At 44.8% G+C, this 7,086-nt stretch overlaps 1 long non-coding RNA gene across 1 annotated transcript in view; it reads left to right on the forward strand.

The window, feature by feature from the left end:
- The window catches only part of LOC133259046 (uncharacterized), a 62,554-nt gene extending 59,133 nt beyond the window's left edge, over nt 1-3,421 (forward strand). Inside the window, exon 3 of the long non-coding RNA XR_009740245.1 lies at nt 2,362-3,421. This is a non-coding gene — a long non-coding RNA (uncharacterized LOC133259046). The remainder of the gene's footprint in view (nt 1-2,361) is intronic.
- Nucleotides 3,422-7,086: the final 3,665 nt, after the last annotated feature.

Genomic DNA, 7,086 nt, shown 5'->3' on the forward strand with positions numbered 1-7,086 from the left:
TACTTTTCTTTTTGAAATGTGTCAATGAGCCGACTGTATACCTAAGGCTTGAAATGTCTCCTTAAAAATCTCAACATGCACCTATCAAAGCAGCTTACAAAGCCCTTTTTTGAGAAATAGGAGTTGGAAACTGTGTCCTCTGGTGGATGGTACATCTTCCTTTTAAAGAAAGCCAATTTACTTTCAACCAATGGATTGTTTATATTTAAAAAAAAAAACTCACCTAATCTTCTTCCTATGTGAAGAGAGAGGTAGCCATTTATTGTAAAGACCCAGAAAAACCCAATGAGAGGGTCTTCCTTGGCGAAAGACCATTTTCCAATGCAGGGGCTGTGGATTTGATCCCTGGTCAGGGACCTAAGATCCACATGCCTCTCGACCAAAAAACCAAGACAGAAAACAGAAACAACATTGTAATAAATTTAATACATTAAAAAAAAAAAAACCAATGAGAGGATAAAGGGAGTAACTCATAATTCTTCAGGTTTGAATTTGGCAGCCAAATACTTATTTCAATATAGTTGTTGCATTCTAGATTCTTATGCTCATCAGCAGTGCTTGGCAATTTGGGTAGAAGACCAGAACTATTTACTTCTCTGAGGTCAAGTATTAGATAAGAGCATTTTCTGTCACAGGTGCTCTTCAAAACAAGCTCAGGTGTCACTGGGATATGAAAATGAGTGGCACGTTGATCTAATTGTTAGTAGCTTTTAATGGAATGCAAGGACCTTCGTTTCATGAGTTCAGTTACTCATTCAGTAAACATTTAGTACATGCCTGTTGCACACCCTCACTGAAAGAAACACCTGACATAGATACTAGAGGAATCAAACCATGCCATTGTGGCTGCAATTTCGTTATTAAGTAAAATGCAATTTTATTAAGTATTCTGAACACTCTGTCCAGCTAAGTGTTATGACCCTGATTTTAAACACCAGAGAGCTGGCTCAGAGAGCTGAGCCTTGCATGGCTTATCTGTCTCAAGCTGGTAGCAGTGGAGCCAGGGTTGGTCCCACTTGGCCTAAATCCAGGTTTGAACCTGAAATCCCTTTAGGTCTCTGACAAGTTCTCGTTCAAAAGAATACTGAGAATGAAATAAAGGTAAGACGGTTGAAATTGGGGAAGTCAAGGCAAGTGTCAACTAAAGTCACTTGATGGCCTTTCCTGTCTCTGACTGAGGCTGTGGATCTATTTTTAGATCATATTATTCCATACTGTTGTTGCCTGTTTCCTTACTAAGCCATCACTCTTTAATTTAAAATTGTAGTAAGTGTATTTTTCTAGGCCTCTGGTCATCAGTCCCCACTGGTCTCTAAAACCTTGCAGCTTCCCAGGGCTCAAAGAAACCTGACCCACCTCCTCTAGGGAGCCCTCCTGGATCACCCAGGCTTTCTCCACATGCTCCTCCTGAACTATTTTCCCCTTCATGACCAGGGCAGGCCCTCTCTCCTCCACTGCTTTTGTATTCTTTCTGGTTCCTAATAAATATTTGCTGAATGTAGGAACACCACTTACTGTTTTTGAGCAACCACAAAGGTGAAAAGGGCTGAATGTGTGTCAAGTTCCCTGAAAAAAGCAAGACCTTGGCAGGTGGGAAGGATCTACCAAAAATCACTGTTAGTTTGTTAATCCCCCAAAGGGGCTGGTCCGATAGAAGCAAAGTCCATGGTTCATAAAGACTGGATAAATGTTTTATATGGAAAATAAATTAGCAAATTCACTGTCAAATTCCAAATAGCCAGCAAGCATGGAAAGTCAAAGTTTAACTTCCTTAAAAAAAAACCTGTCACCAGTAGCCAGATGACAGAGCCTGTCAGAAAAACCATGTGTCACTTTGGAAACAGATTGCTAACTGACACACGGCATTCTTTCCCGGGCCCATCCCTGCAGACTGGAAGAAGAGTGAAATCTTGCAACACCATTTGTCATTTGACTGTACAAAAGTTTCCCTTTAATTTTGAGGGTATTTTGAAGTTACATAGATTTCCACCTATGAGAAGGAGTGTCTGTCATGAGAGTCTTTTATGGGAAGTAAAATATATTTGAGAATTAACTCCGATTACATCATTTCATGTAATTTGGGGTTTGGCTCATGGCAGACATGTTATGAGTCAGCTAAGGCAGATGCGGCTCATTTCTTTGTCATACAGACTTCCCAAATCTGGCCCTAAGTGCTAAGCATATCATCATTTAATCAACCTAATGGGGAAGTAAGAATTGCCAGGCTAAAAATATGTCAAAATATTCCAAGAGACTGATAGAACAGTGATGAGAGAAAGAAAAGAGTATGCTGGTGGAATAAATGAACCTTGCTCACAACCCATCTGTTTAAGAACAGGCATTTATTTGTTCGTTTGCCAGGTGCGGTGGTAGGTGTGGAAGAAACAACATGAAGTTGACAGAACTGCCATTCCCAAGAAAGTGGTGGTGAGCAGAGCGTGCCCTGCATTGTTAGAAGCACTGTGATGAATATAAGTGCCCCACGGCCCTCGAAGGATTCCCCGAATTCACTTCTGGAAAGTCAAACTTCCTCAGGTCCCCCATTCATGACATCTTACACTTAAAAATCACACACAAATAGAATACTGATCCTCTTAATGCCGAAGAGATGGGACCTGGTGTCTCAGGGCAGGCCTATTTACTAAGCACAGCCCTACATTTTTTTTTTTTTTTTTGCTCAAAAGAAACATCAGCTTACTATGGCTCATGGGTGAAATTCAAGCATGACAAATGTCCAATTTAAAAATAAAGCCTTACTAATACAAAAGGCATGACAGAAAGAATACAGGCATTAGAGGCTGACAGATCCAGGCTCCAATCCTTCTTCAGTTGCATGGTAGAGGGTGGGTTTCTCAGCCGGGCACACAGTAATTGGTAGCTAATGCTATGGATGATTATAAATATCAGTCATGAAAGCACTTAATTTGTAGGAACAACTGCCCCCAAAAGGAAAAGGCTCAAACTGCTCTGATGGTGTGACTGGGGCTCTTAGGGAAGCAATCAGCACTAAGAGTGACTTGGAAGAAAGGATTTATGATGGGAATTAGCTGATTGCTGTCCATGAGGTGGGCAGGGATGGCAATAGGGAAGATGATCTGGAGGCAAATGGAGGAGAGTGGGGACTGACTGGAATCCACAGGGTTCTGGAATCTGCATTTTCTCTCACTGAATGAAACCTTGAGTCCCAGGAGGCCTGCAGAGGAGCTGGTACCGAGGACCCAGGTCTCAGGAATGAGGCAGGAGTGGCTGGAGCTCAGTGGGAGCTGCAGAGGCCGCAGGCCAGGGGCTGCTCCACCCCGACGGGTGAGCCAGCAGGTCATGGGCAGGCGTTGCAGCACCCCTGCTGTCCTGTCCTGACCTTCAGCATGTCCTGCCACCTCCCTTCTGCTTCCAAATCCAGTGCAAATTTCTCCTGGCTGAATCTCCCTGGGAACCTTTCTGGGCAGAGCGCTTAGAGGAACAGTTTCAGCTTAATTCAGTGACGCAAAACAAACCTCTCCAGCTGGGAAATGTGCACTGCCCTGCAGCTTCAGAACAGGCTTCTCTGCCTCTCTCCAGTTTCCTGTCCCTCCTCACTCTGCCCCTACGCCACCCAACCCTTCACACTTTCACAGATCTCTGTGGAGGACTCACATTGTTCCAGGCACTACATTAGATTCAGAGGATAAGATCGTGAGAGAAAACAGCCGTGATATCTACCCTCGTGACTTGTACATCGACAGAGTGAGAGACATTAATTAAATAACCACACACATAAGTGTAAATTTTCAACATGGTAGCGCCAAGGAAGCCAGGTGGCTCAGTGGTAAAGAATCCGCCTGCTAATGCAGGAGATATAAGAGATAAGGGTTCGATCCCTGGGTCCAGAAGATCCCTTGGAGGAGGAAATGGCAATCCACTCCAGTATTCTTGCCTGGGAAATCCCATGGACAGAGGGGCTTGGAGGGCTCCAACCCTTGGGGTCACCAAGAGTTGTACACAACTGAGCACGCATGAGGCAAATGCCATGGAAGAAAGGGTATCTGGTCTCTTGAAAAAGCACAAAGGGAGGATTTCACCTAACCTTGAAAACCTGGTGATTAGAGTATCACTTCTCTAAAATCTCCAGATGTATCTAGAAGCATTGGTAATGCTATTGGTTTTCATTGACTCCTAAGGTGAGTCTCAGACCATCACCATCACTGATACACAACTGTCACAGTGGACCAGAATGAGGGAGGCCAAATTATATTAAAATCTGGAGAGATTTCTCCAAGCTGTGTTATTTGACAAGCTAATTTTTAGGAAATTCCAGTTCATGTACTGACAGAACACTGAGTCACAGATAAGGGGACTGGAATGAAAATTTCATGTGGTGCTCCCCCTCCTCCCAGGTTGCTTACCCAGAATGCCAGTAGAACATCCCATTGACTGAGTCCTTTTCCAACAGTAAGACCTGGTACCACTTAGATTTTCTATAAATGCGGCTTCTCCTTTGGTAAATGCAAAATTTAAATATGCTCCAACTGTTTGAAAACGGTGACTTACTTTTTCCAAGGTAGCATCCAAGTACTGACATAAAATGTCAGCAGCTTCTTTTTCTTGTTCTCTATCTGCAGCACCAGCCAGGGTCCTTGCCACATGATAGGTGCTCAGTAAGCATCCTGATATTGTCAGGCTGCTATCACAAATACCATATTCCTGGTGACTTATAAACAACAGGAGTTTATTTCTTACACTTTTGGAGGCTGGCAAGTCCAAGATCAAGGTGTTGGCAGATTTGGTGTCTGCTGAGAGCCCACTTCCAGGTTCTTACTGTAACCTAATTAGGAGGAAGGGGTGAGGAAGCTTTCTGGGGTCTCTAAGGGCACTAAACCCATCCATGAGGGCTCCACCCTCATGACCTAATCATTCCTAAAGACCTCACCTTCAAATACCATCACAGTGGGGATTAGGTTTCAATATATGAATTTTAGCTGAGATACAAGCATTCAGTCCACAGCAGTAAGTATTAGTTGAATGAATGACTCCATCAAAATGATTGGTTAGATGTCAAGATCTGCTTGGCAACTTAGATTGCTAAACTGTAGCAAGTATTTCACCTTCTCCCAACAGTAGAAGATTATAAAAGGTTTTATGGGACTTCCCTGGTAGTCCAGTCATTAAGACTCTGAGCTCCCAGTGCAGGGGTCATGGGTTCTATTCCTGACTGGGGAACTAAGATCCCACATGCCTCGAGGTGTAGCCGATAAAAAGAGTATAAAAGGTTTCATATTTGAATCAGTGTAGTGTTAGTCTCTCAGTTGTGTCCAACTCTTTGGGACTCTGTGGACTATAGCCCATAGACTCCTCTGTCCATGGAATTTTCCAGGCAAGAATACTGGAGTGGGTTGCCATTCCCTTCTCCAGGGGAATCAAATCCAGGTCTCCTGCATTGCAGGCAGATTCTTTACAGTCTGAGCCACCAGGGAAGCCCATATTTGAATCAGGATTTGCCCAGATTAAGGTGTTTCTGTGCCCCTGATTACTAATTTGTCTTTGACCTTCAGCTCTGTAATGACCTTTGGGTTCTCCAGACCTGGGTGGGAAGAGTTGTCTGGTGTTGACTCACTCCTTAGTCACCATCTCTGACTCTTGTAAGCCCCCCAACCCACCTTGTCCCTGTGGTTTGCTCTGCGCTCAGTTTGCACAGATTCAGCTTTCTGTTTCTTGATTTTTGTTTTATGTCTGATTTTACTGCCACTGCCCATTGCCCACTTGACCACAGTTGCCAAACCTCCAGCATATGAGGACCAGTATGCCAGCTGAGGGCCAGCAGGCTGAAACGCCACGTGAGTAGGTTGCCCGATGTCCACAAGGCAGCTGCCAGCATGCTGGGTGCTGCCAAATGGTGCTATCACAGACATCCCAGGAGTGATTTTCCAGAGCTCCACTGTCTAGGTGTAGAGTGAGTGATGGGGCTAGTCCTAGTCCTTAACATTCCTTTGAAATTTGATGCTGCCAAGTCACTTCAGTTGTGTCCAACTCTGTGCGACCCCATAGACAGCAGCCCACCAGGCTCCCCGTCCCTGGGATTCTCCAGGCAAGAACACTGGAGTGGGTTGCCATTTCCTTCTCCAATGCATCAAAGTGAAAAGTGAAAGTGAAGTCATTCAGTCGTGTCCAACTCCTAGCGACCCCATGGACTGCAGCCTACCAGGCTCCTCCATCCATGGGATTTTCCAGGCAAGAGTACTGGAGTGGGATGCCATTGCCTTCTCCAGAAATTTGATGCTAGTCTCATCTTTTTGGTAATATTTTTGCTTTAAAAAGAGAACTTTTCTGAGTATAAAAGGAAAACATGCTCATTATAGATAATTCTGCCACAAGGTAGGAGCCTTGCCTTTTGGTGTATGTGTTGTCGAAGCCACAGGGACCACTTCCTTCCTAGTGGAGGGCACTGCACACAGCCCCAGCACTAGACATTACAGTCCCCGATGCTGCCAGAGCATCTTCCTGGAGCACAAATCTCATCTTGTTACTCAGGGCTTAGGTCAGCTGGTTCTTGAAAGGAGGACTTGGGCAAAGTTCTGCTCAGTAGCTCACAGATACCTCAGTAGAAGTAGGGTGAAGGCCCAGGGGCTGGAGCAGGAGTCAATCCCCATGAGAAAACAAATGGTAACCTCTGCATCATTGGATTTAAACAAATAATTATTTATTTATTTATTTATTATTTTTGGCTACGCTAGGTCTTCATTGCTGCTCAGGCTTTTTCTCTAGTTGTGGCAAGTGAGGGCTGCTCTCCAACTGTGGTACATGGGCTTTTCATTGTGGTGGCTTCTCTTGTTGCAGAGCACAGGCTCTCAGGTGCATAGGCTTCAGTAGCTGTGGCACATGGGCTCAGCAGTTGCGGCTCCCAGGCTCTACGACACCAGCCGAAAAATTGTGTCACATGGACTTAGTTGCTCTGAGGCATGTGGGATCCTCCCGAACCAGAGATCAAACCCGCAGATCTCCCTGCATCAGCAGGCAGATTCCTTACCACTGGACCACCAGAGAAGCCCCGTCATTGCATTTTTGATCTGTCCTCACAGGACACAGGCTTCCTCTCCCAACTTGCATATTCTC

Source organism: Bos javanicus, chromosome 13, assembly GCF_032452875.1.
Source record: "Bos javanicus breed banteng chromosome 13, ARS-OSU_banteng_1.0, whole genome shotgun sequence".
NCBI classification, from domain to species: Eukaryota; Metazoa; Chordata; class Mammalia; order Artiodactyla; family Bovidae; genus Bos; species Bos javanicus.